The sequence below is a fragment of the Camelus dromedarius genome, chromosome 23, assembly GCF_036321535.1.
Source record: "Camelus dromedarius isolate mCamDro1 chromosome 23, mCamDro1.pat, whole genome shotgun sequence".
NCBI lineage: Eukaryota > Metazoa > Chordata > Mammalia > Artiodactyla > Camelidae > Camelus > Camelus dromedarius.
The window spans coordinates 29,601,240-29,623,252 of record NC_087458.1 but is presented as its reverse complement, the minus strand read 5'-3'; the positions used below and the strand labels follow the sequence as shown (position 1 = coordinate 29,623,252).

Below are 22,013 nucleotides of genomic sequence, written 5' to 3'. Positions count from 1 at the left end.
TCTCTCCTTTGAAGAACTCATCAAGCTAAGATCGCTAAAATCGGTCATTTATGGACTCACAGGAGTTCGGGAAACCACTCAACGGGATGCTGATTAGAGGAGCAATTGAGAATGCATCATGTGCAGCCTGGATTCCAGCACCGAGCTAGCCACCCCCAGCTGAGTGTGATTTGGGACAAGCTGGCCCATCTCTCAATCCTTCAGCTGCAAAAAAGGAGACACTGATACCTATGCTCAAACACCTGCTATGAAGTAAAACATGAGGAAAGCATTTTGACTTTAGGTATGTGTCCACTCACAGCGAGTTGGTCATTATGATGATGAGGATGGCTGTTAATAAATTAAGCTAGACCAAAAAGTAGAAGTCACCATAAAGGAGAAACACTTTAAGTCAAACAGCATTTCCTTTTGGAGTGGATTGCAGAATATTCTATTGATTTTTTTAATAAACCAAATTTTGTCCATTAATTATAGATTTACAAGTTCATGGACAAGTCTCCAGAAAAAGTATTAGAGAACTCTAACCTCTGATTACTAAGAAATTAAAGTTTAAAAAAATCAGGGGGGATATTTTACCTCATTTGGGAGAGTATGTGCTTAGCATGCATGAGGTCCTCAGTTCAGTCCCCAATAACTCCATTTAAAAACATTTTTTTAATAAATGGAGAATTAAAGCAAAAAGTTGGAGGAATACAGAATTTTTTTAGAGACTCAACTCAGATTTAAGATGAGGAAAAAAACTTCCATTTCTCAGAGGAAATCTTGAGAACTATGTAAACTGGATCTGAGATGTCTAGTCTTTTAACATTATTCATGAATTCATATTACCAAGTCTTAAAACTACCTGATAACCCACATTGGTGATCCTGATCGTAACAGCTGCCAACGCGGATAGAGCTCCGGCTAGGACTGCTGTGTACTGACATCTCTGCCCCTGAGGCCTCACCAGGCTGAGAGCACTAAATTCGGTCATTCATGAGCATCTCGTTTAAGTCCTCCATTTGTGCTTCTCACTCCCCCCTCACCATCTGAGGGAAGCACTGTTATCATCTTCTCCACCCGCAGATAAGGCCACTGAGGCACTGAGACTAAACCCGTTCCAGGTCACATTGTTATTAAAGGATATCTGTATTTCTGCTGTTTTTCTTTTGACAAAGGAATCTGAGATATCAATTCAAGGGAGACTGTTAAATAATCAAGTCTGTCTGGCCTTCACAAAGAGCAGATACTATAAATTCCTGATGTAGGATGAGGCTGCTGCCACAAACTGACTCAGCTTGAAATTAACATCCAAAATGAAGCAGCGGATACACGTAAGTATTCATGACTGTCAACTCCGCTCACGGGTCTGGGCCCTTCACTGCCTGAACGGGGGTGAAATCCCCACCCGTGTCATGGAGGGATGCACGGCTCTTCCAGGTCTCACCTAGGCTTCACGGGCAGTTTCCCCGCACAGACTGTCCTCAACGATTAAAAAGCTCTCAAGATTTTTACATCATGCAAAACTGAAAGACATTTCTGCAGATGGAGCACTTTCTCAGGCTTAAACCTTTTTTGCCTACACTCACCAAGGGGGAAAAAGAAACATGACTGTACATAGTCTCTGACCCTCACCACTCACAGGAGTAGAACGGCCTCAGCACAAGATGACTCTTCACATTGCAGGGTGAGAACAAAATAAAGCCGCCCCAACATCAGGCACTCCCAGAGACAGCGCTCAGCAGTCTTCTGCACACTCACGGTTGTGCAGCCCTCACCACCATCTATTTCCTGAACACTTCATCACCCCAGAAGAAACCCCCTGTCACTAACAGTCACTCCTTAACAGCCCTCCACCCAGCCCCTTGCAACCATCACCTGCTCTCTGCCTCTGCATGTGCCTATTCTGGGCATTTGAGATCACTTAAATCAACAATATGTGGCCGTTTGTGTCTGGTTCCTTTCACTTAACGTGCTGTTATCAAGGCTTGTCCATTTTGAAGTGGCATAAGCATCTCTCTCTCTTTTTTTTTTTTTTTGAAAACGTTAAAGTTTTTTAGAAGGTGGTAAGTACTATCAAAAGAGTATAGTGGAATATAAGGGATTGGGTTTCAAAGGGAAAAGGGCGGGTTGAGCAGTCAGGGTGGACTTCCCAAAGCAGGAGGCCTTTTTCATCTTCCCTTTTATTATTTTTTTCTTTTTTATTCACTCTTACATCTGAATAATGTTCCACTACATGGAGATACTACATTCTGTTCATCCATTCAGCAGCTATGTATGGACGAGGTCCAGAAGAATGAGTTTAAGAGGTGACTAGCAGGGATGGCATTTAAACAAAGGGCAAGATGTGCTTTAAAAGAAAAGTCAACCAACAGAGGCACAAAGAAATTCACTGCGTTTCTGAGCAAAGTGCTTTCTTGCTTCGGCAGGACTATCGTGCAGGGCTGGGGCGGATATTGGAAGGGATCACGGTGAGGGAGTCACCTGAGAAGACTCCCCACTGCAAGCAGCTCAGACAATTCTCCTCCCTCATCCTGTATTTTTAGAGCCATGTTTCTATGTTTCTCTTATTTCAAGTAAAAGCACTTTAACTACACATCTGATCATCTGCATCAGACCACCTTACCTCCAAGCCACAGAAAATCATCCACTGACCGGAGCAGCTTCAGGACATTACGGTGATGGATCAGGGAGTCCTGCAGCATCCCAGCCTGCAGGAACAAACCCCACATGTGCCCTGTTGATGTCCAGAAATTAAAATGCGTGGAAATATCTCACTGCTGGTGCATGACATCTACCCCCAAATTACCCCAAAATCATGCTGGCAAAGCACTACTCAACCCTCTCACTACAAAAAAAAAAAAAGCTAAGAAGGCAAATTTAGGGTCTTCCATTGAAAACCAGCAACCGTCACTGCCAGTATCTCCGCTGGAATGCTCCTGACTTCAAAAACCACTGGGTTTTTTTAAACGTGTAACGCATATATGTATTCCACGTAGATGACATTACAGAAGGATTTTTCTTTTCAAAAGTTCCAGTTGCAACATTAGCACAAGAAAGTTTATGTTTCAGCTCTAAAAAAATTCAATTATCTTCCACTTTCTTAAAGTTGATCCTATTATTATTTTTTAAAGGGAGCTATGCTGCATATTATAAACCAACTGTTTGGCTTCTGCAAACAAGACCTTTATGACCTCACTATTTCAGAGCAAACTTTAATGATGCTTTGAGGGGTGGGGCCTGGGGCGCTCACTAACAGCTCTTTAAATACAGACAAGGATGTGCTATTAAGTAATGCAAAGGCTCTAACTCCACATTAACTCAGAAACCAAAGAAACTACACCAAAACGTTACTTTATCATTTTTAAATATTCCGATTCTTTTGAATATTAAATTTCTTAAAAGATAATTTCTTTTTGAGAAAAACAACAGCTGTATTAAACTTCCTTTCACCAAGAAAGCAATCTTTATCAAGAATAAAAACCCCTATAAAAATCCAAAAGACTGGACGTTTCTAGCTAAGTGAACATGCAGATCTGAAAACAAACATATGTCCTATCAGATCTCACTCGAACGAGCGCAACAATGTACTGGGCTACCCTAGAACTTACCTCTTCTGTTCCAAATGTTGGCTGAGCTAAGATCATCAGCCAAGGCAGGGAAGGAGAGAAGAGGAAAGTCCACCTGGAGGCCTCCATCAGTTTTCTTCCAGCCACAAGGTGCCGCAAGGGCGGCCCCACTAACAAGCCCTCCCCATAAGGAAATCCGTCATCCACTTGCCCCTGCCGTCCGCAAGCAGCCCCGACGCCCCACTCCCACTGGTCACCTCCCAGCCTGTGAATGGTCTTCTAATGACCCCGCCAGTTGGTGGCAACCTCCCCCTCTTCCCCGCTACACACACACACACACACACACACACACACACACAGAGCCAAGGCAGCCTTCCCAAAGCACAAATTTGATCACATCAACCCCCACTTCAAACCCTTCAGAGGCTCCCTGTTAGAGTTCTAGCCCCACCCCTGACCCTGACCCTGACCGTGCTCGCCCAGCCTCACCTCAGTACCCAGGTCCCCAGTGACCTCAGGGGCCCCCTGACTTGCTCTTACTTCCCACTTGCCTCCAGGCTCATTTTGACTGTTTCTCAAGGAAGCCTTCCCTCCCTCCAACCTCCGCAATTTGTTCCTCTGTTCCTAGAACTTTCTAGGTTAAGTCAACTTCTGACACTGCTAAGCTCCCAAGAAGCAATTACATTTTGCTTACTAATGTGGGTCCACCCTCTCTCCACTAGAAACTCAGAAGTGCGCGTGTTTTGAATAAATGAATGACGGGGTGGGTCTCAAAGGGAGAGACATACCTGCTCTCGCCCATCCCGGCCCTTCTTTCTGAAGAATATCAGAAGCAAAACCAGAAATACCTTTCCTGAGGGTCACTTCCTGCTGACATCCTTCACTGCCTCCTGGGTCAGTTCTAGTAAAACCCAAGCTCCTCCTAAACCCTCCTCCCAGGACCTCTCCAGTGTCCTCCCCAGCAGGGTCACCATCCACCCTGGACCACAGAGGGCAGTCTCTATGAGTCCCCACCCACAAACCTCCAGACCTCTGCCCGGGCTGCACCTGCCACCTGAGACACCTTCTTGACTCCTTCTCCTGGCTGACTCTTACTCTGTCCTCAGAACTGAATGTAGAGCCCATTTCTTCCAGGAAGTCCTCTCTGATGATGTCCTTTAGCTCTTGGCTGGGATCCCTCTACAGCAGGACTGCTTGGTGACCAACTGGTGTTTGTCCACCTGCTCCTCGGAGACCATGACCTCTTGGAGGCCAAGTGGGAAAAAGGAGCGAGACAACAAGAGGGGTGGGAAGAGCAAAAAGCAAAATCAGAGCCCAAGTCCCAGATTCACGGATTCTGTCTCAGAAGAATAAAATGTTTCATACATGTGTCATTTGGCTACGATTTTTGTGGCTCATGGAAAGCAAGAGCTTGGTGTTCTAGTCCAAAAACCAAGTTACATACAAAGAAATGTATATATTCATATATAAAGCAAGCCAGAACTGCTCGACAACAGTTTGCCGTTAAATTCCAAAGGAAATTTGATAAAGGCAATCTCTCTCTCTCCTTTTTTTTTTTTTTTTTTTTTTGGAATCATATAGTTTCAGAAGCGTTTGTATAACTAAGTGATTGCTACAGCCCATGATTCAAACACTGGAGTGTTTGGGTCTGAGGAAGCCCAGATTACATGCACTGTGTAAATGCAATCACACCAAAACACTGACAGGCGCCCTAGTGGCTGAGCTGAATTTTCAAAGCAGACAACCTTACAATGGAACACAGTTCTATGTAGAAAGTAAGAAATGCAATGTTCTGTACTCAATTTCATACGTTATATGGGCCATTAACCAATAGTGCATCTTGTCTAATGAAACCCAAAAATAAATTGCCAACGTCGATTTTCTCCATCTGATCATTTTATGTTAACATTGGTTATCAAACCCTCAATCCATACAGAAACCTCAGGCTTACGCTGCAGCAGAGTTACATCCCGCGGAAGAAAGCCGATCAAGGAAGAACTGGAGAGTTCCCCTTCAGAAGCTGCTAAGTCTGTTTTGCACCTGTACGTCATTTGCAACCACGTCATCGTCAAAGGAGTAAGACCTAACCTCTGTGGGGCGTAAAGCACTGCGTTGCTTCCGAACAAAGAACACTGAGCTTTGTGAAACAGTCCTGAGGCACTTAAATCTCACTTTTTCTGAAAGGCTCCAAAACTGACCTACTTGACCATTCCAGGTACAACAGGGAGGTACCGGAATTAGTAGAGAAAACATGCCCTTGAAGTCTGACAAGGCCCTGCTTGAATCCTGCTACAGCATTGACTAGCCGCTAAATGGACCAATAAATTAACCCCTCTGAGAAGGCTTGCCAATCCGCAAAAGGGGTCTACCACCTCCCCCATGGGAGGGATGGATGTGAATGGAACATGCAATTAGGGCTGCCGACTGGTACCTGAAACGGGGCCTGGCTAGTTTCCCTCCACTGCCCTTCTCCCCCTTTAAACTTGCACTGTTCCCCCTGGTAAGGATCAAGCCCCCAGAATAGATTGCCCGAATCTTCTGTATATCCCCGGATACATGCCTTACCCATAGGAGGCCAGAAAAAGAACTGTCTCCTCCCCAGTCACTATCACTGTTCTTAAGAGTCTGACTTTTTTAACTCTATTTGCAGGGAGACTATTCCAGAACTGTCCAAGCACCATTCTCCAGGTTGGCTCCTCTCCCAGCGCCCATACCTTCTCACCTCAGATCCTCTGTCTGATTGCCTTCTGTTCATGGGAAAGAGAGTCTGGTAGGGTGGGGACTCCCTAGGCCTCCCTCCCTCCCTGACAGGTAAGTGTGACTACCTTCTCCCCACTCCCCACTCCAACTCCAGCTTCTGAGGAGTCTCCCCTCCAGGACCCTGCAGCCTCTGCATCGTCCCAAGTCGCACACGTGGCCACGACCCTCCCTTTAGATTTCATCCTGGCTGGCCTGCCCACCACCCGGCCCTTTAAGGATAAATGGCATTGCTCTGAAAATCCCAAATGCCGCTGACTGACACAACAAAGCTGCATTGTCTGGGCTTTCCTCCAACCGAGGCAAAGCCCTGCCCTCCCTCAGCCTCAGTCTGCACCTCTTGGGAAGAACTAAACCACATTTAAGGCTGTGAACACCAGTTAAGAAGGACGAATCCCAACGTGTATCTCTAGTCCAGCACCTTCAGCTGAGCCCCAGGCTCATAGAATCGCGTGCCTATTTGAAGTCCTAACTTCGATGCCAAATGACATCTTAAAAATGCCTCATGTCCACCATTTACTCTGGAATTCGATTCCTGGCAGTTACCTCCCAGACTCCCCATTTTAGTAACAGCCCCAGCACCCACCTAGGTGTTTGAGGTCACATTCAATTTCCCCTGTTCCCTCCCACCAGCCCTGCCCTGGAATCAGTCCTGTTATTTCTGTCGCTAAGCCTATCTCATGTCTGGTTCCGCAGGGACCATGGCCGTAACCACACAAGCTCACAGCAAGGTGCAGTGAATCACAGTCCTCCGAAGGGAGCTCCCTGGAGGAGGAGGCATCTCCTGCCGATGGTCACCTCAGAAGGCACTGGATTCTCACACAGGAGGCCCAGGAGAAGGGACTCAAGGTTCTCCCGTGGTCTGAGATTTGAAGGACCCGAGGTCTGGGGGATCTCCTAATTAGCAGACACACCTGCCAGTGAGCAGATGAGGATGGAGGAACCCAGGCAAGGCTGTTCTCACTCTGACCCCTGGGCTCTCAGGAGCCACGGGAAAGGCCTGTGTCCAGGGCACAGCCCAGCCATCACAGATCCCAGCCTGCATTTGCCAACCCGGACAGCCTAGACTCCATTTGCCACACTTACTTCTGTTCTGTTCCCCACCCAGAATGTGATGGACTATTTCAGAAAATCTGGCCTGTCTGAAGCGATACCAAGTCAGTGAAAAACGCAATGTCCACATTTGGACCAGAGCATGAAGGGAGAAACAAGGCCTCATGGTCAGCATGATGGTGGTGGCCAAACCCTTCCCCCGGGGGAGATGAACCATGGTAGGGGTGAGAATGCAAGGTCCTAGTTCGGCCAAAGCATCTTCCTTCACAGCTGACTGTGGTGTTGGGGTCTCACTATCGAAAACTAACGACGCGGCTGTCAGTCGTGGACGTCAGCTGCAACAGACACAGAGTTAGCTATTTACTGTAAACGTGGGTTAAAAGTAAAGGCCGGTACAGGGAGGCCTGCACGGCTGCTGAGGCAAACCACAGACCCGGCTCTGAATGCCCACTGGATGAAGCATAGTAGAACATTCGGTCCCCTTTAGCGGTCCGTTTGTCCACCAGATCCAGGTGAGCCAGCCTCTTTGGAGAAGGCCATGTTGTCCTGATACTCAGAAAAACCAGCCTCGTACAGGGAAAAAAAGAGTGGCATGGATTATAGACCCGGTACTGTCCCTTTATGAAGGCAAACTAAAGTAAATGGCAGGGGGAAGTTGAATGCAAAAAAAAAAAAAGTGACTGCTTCCTCCAACAGCGTCCCCTGCAGCTGCTCACCCCCGAGCTGGCCACTTCCTCCTCACCAGTGACCACCGGCCAGTAAGCGCCATCACGCACGTCACACAGCGACAGCCAGGAACCGCGTGCTGAGCACTTTTGTGTAAAAGCAGGAATCGAGCAAGGTGCTGAAGACTTTGACTTTCCAAGTTTAAATACTCCATGAAAAGAATCCCTCAGCAGCAGCCTAAATCAATTCGCATCTCACTTCTTCAAAACAAATTTAATAAGGGCGCATTTGTCACCAAATTTAAGGAGGACCAAACAGCTTCTTCAAAGCAAGGATTTTAACAGGTATCAAACACCAGTGGGTGATGTGCTAACAAAGCAAATATTCCAAAAAATTAGAAAATAAAAAGTTGACTAGGATAATACATGGATCAAGGCAGCTGTTAAGTTTTTGCTTTTTAAAGCGATGGAGACAGCACGGAGGGCGATCCAGCTGTTTCCAATGCAGGGTGTGCACAGCCCACTTTTTCAGACGCAACAACATGCTCACAGGGCAGTACAAGAGAAAAAGGAAAAAAGAAAAAGGAAAAGAGGAACAAGCGAAAATTAGAAAGAAACAAGAACAAAAGTGACTTTGACAGCCTGTACAAGATCTTACGTGAGTGTGATGAGGACAGGGACGTGGGGACGGTGAGACCCACCCTCACCTCCTGCTCCAGGGAAGGCAGGGGCCTGTGTGGAGCGGCGCTGCCGGGGGACACCAACGTGGTCAGAGCCCCAAACCAAAATTCCACCTACAGCGTCTAGATAGCTTTTGAGCTACAAAATGTTGTTGCATTCCAGGCTGGAAAATTTTACTCAATCCCACCAAGAGCAGCAGGAGAGAATTAGGCTCTGCTCCTGCACCAAAACATTGTTTTATAAATTAATGACTGCGGAATAGTAAAAGGAACAATGGAGTAAAAGTGACTGGAGGAGAACGTGATTGACCCGAGCTCACTGGCTGCGTTATCTCACTGACGTTCAGATGCTGGCTGGGCGCTTATTGTACCAAAACAGAAAGACCCACCAGGAGGGAGGTTTAATGCTCTGCTGTATTTTGATGCCGAGAACCATGACTGATACACGAGGTTCTGGGTAAACTATGGTGACAGTGTCAAACACTATGGGCTAAGCACACATCCAGCTACTCTGCCAAATCCCAAGGACAGACTTAAAAAGGCAAAAACAAGCTGGCATTCTCTGGTGGGTCTACAGACTCAGAGTCAAGCAGTTGCTGAGCAAACATGTCACCAGTGCCTCCTATGACAAAAGAGGAGGCACTGGACAGGGGGCTGGGGCAGGGCTCCAGGCTTCCACTGCTCACCCACCGGTCTGTGCAGGGGGAGAAGACAGTCCCTGCTTACGTTGCACCGATGCACCTACCCGGACTAATGCCTGGGGGCTCACCAGAAGGTGACAGGTGAGGTGAACGGAGCCAGTCTGGGAGTGGCCCGGTGCTGGCAGCTGTGCCTTCAGCAGTGCCCAGGCTCCTAAACTTGCCACCTCATCTCCAAGTAGCAGAAGGGGAGTGTGGACATGTAGATCACAGGGCCCTTTGAGGACAAGTACAGATCATGGCCACGACATGCCTTACCCCTTCCTTAAGCCATAGAGGAATGTCCGGGAAGGAACTGAAAATTCATCCAGAGTTTGCCAGGCACCACAGGCAGGTGGGACTCGGGTCCCCTGTGCCTCTCACTCACAGGGCTGGTCTGGACTTTCTTTTTATCAATTCTCTGCAATCTTCTCCTCCAACTGACCAACAACCAGAAAGTAGGATCTGATCTTACGTAAGTTCAAGAATCACAGAGCACCGCCTCCACAGTGGGCCCGGCAGCACGTGCCAGATCCTCCGACCGTCACCTGTGGGACCGCCATGAGAGCTCTCCAGACTCAAGGCCCGAGGCCGTAGGCCGGGGGGACACAGCTTCCCTCACTCTCCCCAGCAAAGGGGGACCACCTCTCGGCAAAGGCTTCTCAACCTCTCCTGCCCGAGGGACAGCACATTGGACACATGGGGAAACAGAGCAGAAGATGGGGGTTAGGCAGCCCAGAAGAGCTCATCTGCACTTTTGAGGCAATGTGAGGACTTTGACGTAATAACAGGGACAAAGTGAAGATGAACCATTCCCTGCTCTGTCCCATACTCCGTGACACGCCTTTTCCTGTGTAAGTAGTTCATTCGGAAGTCCCTGGCGGTGTTTCTAATGTCCTAACCTGGCATGGTGGCTGTCGGGCATGAATAGAGGGCCTGAGCCGTGCAGGTGCTGGGCCTAGGAGTCAGGAGACACCGGCTGCACCCTCAGCTCAACCAGAGCCTCGTTCTGCATCTCAGGATTCAGCATCTTATCTATAAGCAAAGGGATGAGACTGTCCCAGGAAAGGCTGTCCAACAATAATAAAATGAGATCCATGTAAAAAGTTTCCCATTTGCCACATTTAAAAAGTAAACAAAGAAATAAACAAACAAACAAAAAACAAATACTAGAAACTGATTTTAAGAACATATCTTACTTATTCTACTGTATGTAAAATACTATCATTTTGACATGTAATCAATATAGAAAGTAACAAGGTAGATTACATTCCTTTTACTAGATAAGTCTCAGCGTCTGATGTGCATTTGACCTACAGCACATGTCAGCTCAGACCAGCCCCCTCCCCAGCACTCCTAGCATCAGTGGCTGTGGCTACTCTATTGGACAGCAACTCCAGGGGTCCCACCAGGGGTCCTGGCTGAAAAGCGGAAGAAAGTGTCCACAATAACCATAAAAGGATCTCTCTGAAACAAAGGCGGATTCACTTTTAAATGTCTGTAAACCGGCGGGCTGCACCTCCCTCCACCCTTGGCTACAAGACAGCCCTCTTCCTTGCTGATCCCTTCCTGGATGTAGGGAAGCAATCCGGCACACAGCCAGGGTGGCCGGGCCTCCAGGTAGACTTACCTGCTGTCTGTGTCCAGTCCCATGAAGTCCTCCTTCTCAAACAAGGTGCAGAGGAGGGGGATCTTGTCCCCAGACTTGTTGGGGGCCCTATCCAGCCACTTGTACTTGAGCATGATGAAGAGTGACTCAGTGAAGTCCTCGATCCTCTTCTTCACCAGTCTGCAGTCCTCGTAGATTGAAGGCCACGTCGGTGCGTGTCTGCTCGGCTACCTCCCCATGCAGCACAAAGACAAATAGCTGAGAGTCATTAACGAGGTGCCATACAGCTCCTCTGCACGTGGAGCTTCTCAAAGGCCTTAGCCGAGAGGCAGTCGGTAATGGTGACAAGGCCCACTACATTGCTGTGGGTCTGGAAGATTCTCCACCCATTCTCAGGCGCATAGTGGTGCCTGTAGTGGATACAGAGTGCCCAATGGGAGCCGCACGGGCTGATTTGGCTCACCAAAGAGATTCGCTTATAGATGCAAAAGAAATTCTCCTCTGAGATGATCCCAATGGCTTGGATCACCACGGGGAGAATCTGGTCGTTCTCAGCGCACTGCACGTAGAGAGGGATGCTCATGTTGCAGCCCCTGCTGAGAGGGGAGAGGAGATCGAGATACATACTCTGCTGTGGGCTGTGGGCTGCGGGCCCCTCTGGATTGTGGTGACCTGGTGTGTACCAGCCAGAAGGCAAGGGAAGCCCAAGCAAAGCCGGGGGTACAGTTTATCCTCAGTGTCTGCACATGGCTACCGTAGGTCGGATCACATTACCCAGCTTTTGGTCCAGGCTTCCTGCCCATGCAGAGCAGGGTCATTTCTTGTTTTCTGTTCCAAGCACCTAGCCAGACCCTGATGGAAAGTCAGTGCTCAAAACTGCTAAATAAAGAAATGAACAAAGGAACTGCTTTCCAAACCCCTTTAAGCAGAATATAAAGAAAAGAACCACAGTGGGATCAAAACATCTGGATTTCAACTCCAATTTATTTGAACTCCTAAGCTGCAGAATAATGGATAAGATAACTTGCTTTGGGGAGGAGGGTACACTTCAGTGGTAGAGCACGTGCTTAGCAAGTACGAGGTCCTGTGTTTAATACCCAGTACCTCATTTTAAAAAGTGAAACAAATAAACAAACCTAATTACTCTCCTCAAAAAAATATTTTTTAACTCAAAATTCAAAAAAAAAAAACCGCCTTGCAATTGACACAACATTGTAAACTTGACTATACTTCAATTAAAAAAAAAATCCTTGCCTAACAAGAATATATCTGGATTATGGAAGTTTGCAAATGTAAAATGCCTAGGTTACAACCTGCATAAAAAGTGGGGACTGTACAAATTTACTATCCCTCCTTTATGAGCTATATTTCCTTTGGGGGTGGGTTATAACATCTCAGAGCTAATTTTCTCAGATTAAAAAACAGAAAATATTACCTGATTCTCAGTACTGCTGAAGAATCTGATAACCCTATTAAAGCATCTGACACACAGAGGTTACTCAATAAATGTTTGTTGAATGAATGAATAAACACGCAAGTGAATGCTGCCCCTGCCACAGACCATCACAATGGTACTGCCTGGAAATCCCAAGCCCATGTTCCACCCGACTCTACATTAACCATGTGGGTGAGCTGTGCAGGTCTGTGTGCTTCTCTAAGCCCCAGTTTAGTCATGAATACAAATGAGGGCAATAACACAAACCTCAAAGGGTTAGTGAGTCAGTAATGAATTGTCCCCGAATTTTGCAAGATTGAACCATTAAGGAAAATTGGGCAAAGGGTACATAGGCCCTCTCCAAATTATCTCTTATGACTACATGGGAATCTACATTACATCACAAAATTAAAAGTCTAATTTTTTAAAGAAGCTATTGAGGTTAAATGAGCTCACTGTCTCAAATAAGGAACACACAGCACAAATAGGACAATCCCTAGGCCATGAGATACACTCAGTTAAATTACCCACTGAACCCACTGGTCCCTCCAACTTCAGAACACGAGGATGGGTCCTCATGGCCAGAGGCCACTGCACCTGAAGCTAACAAAGCTAATGGTCCCCACTTCCAAGAGCCCCTGTCACCACCCTAGGTCTAAGTTTGTGTTTGTAATTTTTTTCTTTTTATTAAATAGAAACCCCCAATTGCATAGCCTTCAGGTCACCAAAACCTGACCACAGAGATCAAGATGGCAGCCCTTGGTGAAACAATAAAATGAAAAGCCATTTCCACAAGAACTCTGTGTAAATCTACTAGGGAACTTCATCCTGGACTGAGGGGAAGAGGACTGGGGAGGAGGGGGCAATCTGGGGCACAGAGAACTGTGGGCCACCTGTCCCACGATGGACTTTAGTTTCAACACTCACCCTCTAGGAACTTCAAAATACACATAGACAGAGTGCTATGGACAAGATTTTTTTTTTTAAAGAAATCACTGACTCCCTAGCAGGTCTTGTTTCTACCAAGACACAAATGGATTATGTGTATAATGTTTCACAAAAACCCTAAAATACTATCACCCCAACTTGACACATGAAGAAACTGAGGGAGAGAGGTTTATCACATTGTGCAAGATTAGAGAGAGGCCACATTAGACAACGTATTTAAACCCAATCCCCTGCTCCATTGCTCACACTAGAAAGTGTGATACACTGCACCTTTCCTGCCCTTTCCCTGCAATAAATCTCTGAAGAGTCTTTTCTGTGCCACCTGGAATCACAATCACATCAGTTTTCCACAAAGAGCTATGTCACTCCTTGGAGGACGTATCAAAATCTAAAGGGTTGGAATGGGAGGAGAGATTTGCATTTTCTGTTTCTCAAAGGAAACATGACTTTAAAAGAAACTGAAAAGGACTTATCTAGTCTAAACCCTCATTGTGCAGAGAAGGAAGTGGAGGCTCAGAAGAGATTAGGAAAGGTCCTTATTAATAAATATTGCCTGAGCGCAGCACCAAGCCAGCCCTGGGCACTGCTGTGGGAGGATCTGGGAGGCCCAGGAGAATGAGTGTTCGAAAAAGGAAAGAGAAGAAGCATACAAGGCGCTGTCTCTACATCACCATAACATGGAGTTCCAGCAAATTATCCAGTATGGGTGCAGCCAACATTAAGATTGGCTAGAGAGGTTATAGAAACCTGGAAGTCTCAAGCATAGTGGAAATTCCAACATTTACTATGTTTTTTTCCCAGTTCAAGCATCAACTCAGTGGGTACTCTGTACCAGGGACTACATGAGGCCTGGAGTTCTCCCAAATACAGATCTCTATTACCACGTGTGCAAACCTCATAAAGGCCACCAGAAGAAAAGCGCCCACAGATAAGATGGATTTACTGAAACTGAAAGCAGCCAAGCAGCATATATTAACTAGGAAAAATGGTGCTGCTAGAAATGGACTCATGGGCATAGAAACAAACTGTGGTTAGCAGGCAGGAAAAGGGGGATTAACAGATACACATTAATTAATATAAAATAAATGACAAGGACCTGCTATATAGCACAGGGAACTATACTCAAGTTCTTGTAATGATTTGTACTAAAAACAATCTAAAAGGTATATATATATGCATATTTTAATAACTGAATCTCTGCTGTCACCTGAATCTAACATTGTAAGTTAACTAAACTTCAATAAAAAAATAATTAGAAAAATAAAAGCAAGTCATTAAAAAAAATAAAAGAACACTGTAATACCTGTAGCTGTAGGTGGTGGAGAATTCTGGCTGCAAGCAGCAAGTCCACTGGATCACTCCAGCACTGACTATCACCCTTTCTGACCATCAGAGAGTCACTTGGCTTCACTGAGGTTACTTTTCTCTTCTGTGAAAGGCTACAATTGCAACTAACAATGTATAGAATTTCATCATTCACAAGCCCAAAAATTAGTGAGGACTTCCCATGGGCCAGGCTCTGGACAGATGAAAAGATAGGGTTTCAGATATATTCATGTAGAAGAAGTTTTTGCCATAAAGACATTAATTCTTACTGTTTTGATAGACAGATTCAATGCAATTCTGATTAGAATGCCTATCAGATGTTTCATGGAATGTAACAAGTTAATTTATGGTCAGGAAAAGCCAAGAAACTTCTTTAGAACCACCACTGGGGAAGAGTGGATAGGTCATTGATTTCCACTGTTCTTTCTGAAGTGATGAAAACGTTCTGGAATAATAATGCTTGCACCACTGTGAATATGCTAAAAGCTGCTGAATTGTACCATTTAAATGGATGGACTTCATGGTGTGTGAACAATATCACAATAAAGCTGTTATATGAAAAAATGTTTCTTGACAATTATTTTCACCTCTATACAACTAGTCTGCCACACAATTTAAGAAAAACAAAAAACCAAAACAAACCAAACTGTGCCAGGAGCTATTTAGGACTGCAATGTCCCTCGGTCTCCAACGCCTCTGGTGGTGCTGTTCCTGTTAACACACACTAGCTGGGCTGGGCTAGTTAGGGACTGTAACTATCTTTCTAAAATCGAGGTTCACACGTTTCACCCTGGGAGAGGGAAGCCTGGAGGATGTCACAGCCTCATGCTTTCAGATCATTTTTAACTGAACCAAGCTCTGCTTTCAACACTGTAATCCCTCTCACTATAAAAACACGTGACATCATCAAGCACCGCCATCATAACACCTGAAAGTGTTCAAGGAATTTACCTGCGGCAGAAACACTGAGGGGGGAGACGGAAGTGCCCTCAACACTGACGCTCCATTTTGCCGACTTCACCAGGAGAAGCTGGTATTTACAGCCTGAGGCTCTCAGCCCGGGGAGCAGCGCCCATGCCACTGAGCTGGCCCTGAGGGAGCGGGAAAGGGAGAGGAGGGCAGCCCCAGGGTCGCGGGGCAGGGAAAGCGGGGTGGGGGACGCGGGCTGCAGCCCCGTTCGGAGGCCAGACCCAGCCCCAACCGCCCGCCCCCGTCCGGGTACGCAGACCCCGCCCGCCCGGGACACAGCCCGCCCAGGGGCGGGGACGGGCCGGCTGCCATGGAGAGGAAGCCCGGGAGGAGAGGACTCGCGGGCGGGAGAGGGGAAGGGGACGCCAGCCGCGGACTGAGGGGAGCCCGGCTGGGGCGAGAGGCGGCAGGTGCACACCTGGCCCTGGACAGCTGTGGCCGGGGCGCCGGGGCAGGTGGCGCGGGCAGAGGGGCCTGGCCCGAGCAATTCAGCTGAACACACGCTGACTCGCGCCCTCGCGGGTTGTGACACACGGACCGCCCTCCCGCAGCCGCCTTGAACTTTCCCGTGAACCCCCTACCTTGCACTTCCACAGCCGGAGGCCCCGGCCCCGGGCAGGAGCCAAAGGCCTACCGGGCAACAGAGCTGAGAAGCCTTTGGGGCCGATCCCCGGCTCGGAGCTGGAGCTTCCAAACCTCGGTCCAGCTGGCACCGACTGCACATGCGCAGGAGGTCCAGCGATCCTCTGGTTTCTGAGAGAGAAGGTGGGGAAGCAAGGGAGGGAGAAGATGGGAGGAGGAGGGGAGAAGGGGAAAAGTGGAGGGAGACCGATGGACAGGAGGTGCAGAGAGAAGGGAGGGATTTAGAGAGGGGAGGGGAGTAGCAGAGATGGAGAGAAAAACTTTACTTCTGGGGGCACCCCGACACAAGCGGCAGTCCTGCCTCTCTACCCTTCTCTAACACTTCAAGACCCGCACCTCAAAATTTCCCTCCCTTGTCCACCCCTTCAGCCGAGGCCTCTGCAGAATCCCTACGGGTATCACACCCGTTGCCCCCACGCAGAGCTGGGTTTTCTGTTGTTCTGGGAACCAAGCACCCGCGGGTGTTGCCGCTCAGAACTACCTTGGGAAGAGTATATATTCCCCTTTTACACGCTGAGAAACAGGCAGGCACGATCTCTGCCTTAGCTCCACTGTCCCAGGTGTTGGGCTGCCTGGGAGCGGGAGGTACAAGATCAGAGCCCCAGACAGAGCAGACTGCCTGAGTGTTGGTGCATAGTCCCCTTCCCTCCTGAGTAACCACACACCACCCTAGTGGAACCATCAAGGGCTCACAGTAGGTCCCTGGGTGTGGGAGAGCTGTCCTCAGTTCCAGTGCCCAGCTTGCTAGGTAGATAGGAGTGTTACCGAGTCCAAATTCATTCTCCTCAGTGCAGGACAGGCCAATAATTTGGGAGACCAGGTGTTGGGGCATGGAATAGCCAGTTTCTCTAGACCTTGATAGCAAAATAATGTCCTGGAAAACCATCTCCCCAAGTCAGAATTCAGGCTCCTTTCCTACATGCTTGGTTGTAGCAAACTTCTTGGTGTAGGAATTCTTTGTTGTTAGAATCCTTTGTCTTGCAGCTATCTGCCTGGGTCAAATCTCTGTAAACCACCAGCAAAACTAACGTTATTTTCTATTCTGCAAATTGTTATCTTTATATGAATGGAAAAGTGTTAAGTATCCTTAAAGGTCAGAGCTTTGAAAATAGGCTCTCCTGTATATTTCAGGCTCTAGGCAACATTGTTTCACAAGCAAGATGAAGCCTAGGAGACAGAGCACAGGGTTAAAGTCAAAGGAAAAGATCTAGTACAGAGTCAGATTTGTTCTTTTCTATTACCCGGGCAGAAGGCACTTGAGGATTTAAACCCGTTTAAGTTAAAAATAAGTAAAAGTTTAAAGGAATTTACATACATAGGTGGGAACGTGCTTAGCATACCTGGAAAAGCACACAAAGGATAATAAACAGTGACATCTCCAGGGAGGGCTGAAAGAACAGAGGATGAGGGAAAACTTCTTTCACTTGTGTATTTTTGTGCTCTGTTTGAATTTTTTTAACCATATGCATGGATTTCTTTTTCAGTTAAAAAACAATTGTAATGGAGCAAAGGAGTAATTAGCACAGCAAATACAGCAGCCATGGAATCACTGAGCCATCAGTTTTAATTTAAGCCAGGAAACATTTATTGACTCTCCTATGTGCCCAGTGCTCTTTTAAGAGTTCTTTTATTATTTTTATTATTATTAATATTTTTATTTTTATTTTATAAAATAATAACATGCTATCCCTCACCCCTGCCCAGGGTTGGCGGAAAATCAACTGAGTTTTCTTGAGTTGTTTTCCAAGGAGTAGAGATGATTTATAAACAGAACACATCTTCCAGGCAAAACAGTCGGAGTGGTTTTCCAGCAGGCCAGACAGCTATGAAGGGTTTACAATAGAGGCGCCCAGAGGCTGAGAGAGAAAGCCTCCAGGACCCTACAAAAAGCTGCCCAAAGTGCCTTCTCCGTGGCACTACAGAAATAGGAAAGAACAAATATGACTCCATATTAGATCTGTTCTTTTGACTTTAACCCTGTGCCCTGTTTCCTAGGTTTAGTCTTGTTGGTTCTGCACCTTTTGTAAAAGTGTTGCCTAGAGCCTGAAATATACAGGAGAACCTATTCTCAAGGCTCTGACTTTAAAGGATATTAACACTTTTCCATTCATATAAAGATAACAAGTTACAGAATAGAAAATAACATGTGTTTGTTGGAGGTTTACACGGATCTGACCCAGGTGAAGAGCGGCAAGAACAAAAGATTCTAACAACAATGAATTCATAAACCAAGTTTGCAACAACCAAGCATTCCTGCTTCCCCTTTTTAATATAAAAAGAGCCTGAATTCTGACTTTGGGAGATGGTTTTCCAGGACATTAGACTTCCATCTTCTCAGCTGGCTTTCCAAATTAAAGTCGCTATTTCTTGCCCCAAAACCTGGTCTCCCGATTTATTGGCCTGTAATGCACGAGCAGAACAAGTCTGGACTTGAAAACACAAACATACATTGAAAGTACCCATTTGGTATATTAAATGACTTGCTTCCACTCTTCTTCCTGACATTTTCTTCTCTTGAAAACTCCTGCTATGTTTATGAAAACCCTGTTATGTGGACACATTTGCATCTCTAGCCACTACCCTTCCAGGTAAGAACTGATGCCAAGAAGTCAATGGAAGTTGCTAGAAGGTATTACCTGGCCAGAAAAGAGCAGAAGTGGTTACTGGTTGATGTTCAGGAGCAGGCTGGGACACCTGACAAGATGTCATATGTACGGATAGACAGCTGGGCACCAAAGGAGAAGCTTCTAAGCCTCCATGAGGGACTTGTTGGATAGGAAGGAAAAGTCCCAACCTATAGCTATGATCCCACCACGAGCTTCCTGGGCGAGGCTGGACAATTCATTTAAATTCTCTAGGCCCGTGCTGTCCAACATGGGAGCCACCAGCCACATTCAGGATTATGAAGTTACTCTGTAGCCAGACAGAATTATAAATACACATTTTATTGCAAAGGTTCAGCAAGTATAATATTTAAAAACATTATTGGTTATCTTGCCCTAACGAGTTATTTTTGTATGTCTAGCTTTCTGTGGTTTGCAATGCCTGCGACTAATGTTTCCCTTACAGTGAGTTATTTTGAAATTATAAGTTACTGGACACAGTACCCTCATATCACACTTGAAAAAAATTGATCCACATAATCAAGGTGATCTGACTTAGTAGTTATGAGCAGGGGCTCTGGGGTCAGCCTGCCTGAGTATAAATTCTCACTCTGCCTCCAGGGGATTCTGTGTGAATCTTGGAAAAATTGTTGTTGTTGTTGCTGTTGTTGTTGTTGTTATTTGTGTCTCTTTTTCCTTCCCTTTTAAATAGCGAGGAATATGTAGACTATATCTCGTACAGTGTTGCCAGGATTAAATGAGTAAACGTCTGTGCTGCCCACTTCCCTGGGTTTCAGCATTCTCCAGGCAATCAGTGTCAAACTCAGAGGCATTCTCCACTGTCTTCGTCAGTCTGGGATGCTGTAACATATTACCATGGGTCGGGTGGCTTAAACAACCAGCATGTTCCTTAAGTTGTGGAGGCTGAGGTCAATGTATCTGGGAGAGGATAGCCTTCATAGCTCGAAGATGGCTGTCTTCCCACTATCTTCATTGGCCAGAGAGAAGCAAGCAATCTGGGGCCCTTTATAAGGGCAATAATCCCATTCATGAGGGCTCTACTCTCATGACCTTATTTTATCCTAGTAATCACTTCCCAAAGGCCCCGCCTCCCAATACCATCACCATGGGAGATGGGGTTTTGACATATGAATTTTGAGGGGATGCATTCAGTCCACACATCGGCTAACTCTCCCCAACATGCAATCATCAAACCTGTAGCTAATTTCAAAGTAATGTTTATATCTCTCTGCCCATTTCCATTCCTGCATCCACTAACACTGAAGCACTGTTATATTTTATTCCTTATTTTTCTGGTAGAGATTTAATTGATTCCTCTACTCCAAAGCTCTCCTCACACCAAACAGTCCTATTAACAGCCCTGTCAGGTAGGTCTTCCTTAAAACACCTTCCCACTGCACCTGGTTTTTTTTAGGTGTAAATGTCAGAATTCTCTCCACACCCCAGCCTAGAACTTTAATCCCTTACACTACCGCTCACTATGTTATTTTTCTATTACCACTGTAACAAACTTCCATAAGCTTAACAGCTTAAACCAGCACAGATTTATCACCTTATGGCTGTGGAAGTCAGAGATCCAACACAGTTCTCATTGAGCTAAATTCAAGTTGCCAGCAGGGTTCCTTCCTTCTAGAGGATCTAGAAGTGAATGTTTCCTCATTTTTGTTTTTTTTTTTTCCAGTTTCCAGAGGTCACCCACCTTCCTTAGCTTGTGTCCCACGACTTCCTCCATTTTCATGGCCAGCAGCCTTTCTGAACACTGCTCCATGGCTACACCACCCTCTGATTTTAAACTCAGCTGGGCTATGTCCTCCATTTTAAGGACCCCTGTGATTACATTGGGCCCACCTGGACAATCCAAGCTACTCACCCTATTGTCTCATCTCAGGATCCCCTTCTCCCCTCCCATTCAGGCATTATGTATGTGGCTGTGACACTCACCTTGTGTGACATTTCCTCTCATGAGCAAATTAAGGTTCAAGGCACTTATGAATGACTTTTTGTTTTTCTTCCTTAGTCTAACTACCTTCAGTATGTGTGGTGAGATTATATGAATCCTTTTTATTTGTGGCCCTCCACTAATCTTTAACAATGTATCATGGGTTTAAAAGGCTAATAGACAATTTAGAAGACAGAAATCCTCTAAGATTTTTCTCCTAATATATCTGTCATCCCTTTTGCCATGTACAGTAACATGTCACAGTTGGCTAACCTGTGGCGGGGGAGGAACATGATTCTGCAACCACACCCCCCTCATTCACACCAATTTGATGATCGGCTAACCAAGGATCTATGCTCCCCGCTTCGCTCACTTCCTCCTCCTTTCCATTGACTATCCTGTTCCCACTGTTTCCTTCATTCACCACATCAGGATTTCATGACCACATTCTTCTCTAAGTAAAATGGATATCTTGCATCTAATGTCTGATAACTGTTCTTATTGTATATGCACACACTGACCTACACATAACCCCACCCATCTCTTTATTTTCCTAGAATCTTCCAGAGGAATCAGTTCCATGATAATGATGATAATGATACTGACAGTGATGACAGGGGCCTCTCAAGGATTCTGATAAAGAGGGAATCAATAAAGGGAGGGAATCATTGCAAAATTGCCCCAGGAACAGGCTTAAACGTAAATAACTGTTAAAGTGTTTAATGAAATTGACTAATATTTAACTATTTTTAAAAGTTTGTAACACTGAATTTAAAATTTTAATGGGAATTTTCATTCACCCCTAACCAAGATTCAACTCTAGGTCCAAAATCTAACAATTTCTATCTTCTAACATATTTTCCACTAGCCTTTTAAACACATGATCCTTTAAAAAGGGTAAGTGCTGGGCTGAAAATAAGCAGGATTCATATAATCTCACCAGACACAGTGAATGTGGAAAGACCAAGGAAGAAAAACAAAAAGTGATTCATAACGTCTTCAACCTTACGTTGCTCACAGGAGAAAATGTTAGCCAAGGTGAGCGTCACATCAACATGACGCCTGAGTGGGACGGGGAAGCCGATCTTCCTCATCAGACATTTATGCTGATTTGTTAGATGCCAACACAGTTTCCTCATTG

The 22,013-nt window shown here is 46.1% G+C and overlaps 1 pseudogene; it reads right to left on the bottom strand.

The window, feature by feature from the left end:
- LOC135319017 (trafficking protein particle complex subunit 9-like) overlaps positions 1-16,375 on the bottom strand; it is a 62,485-nt pseudogene extending 46,110 nt beyond the window's left edge.
- Positions 16,376-22,013: the final 5,638 nt, after the last annotated feature.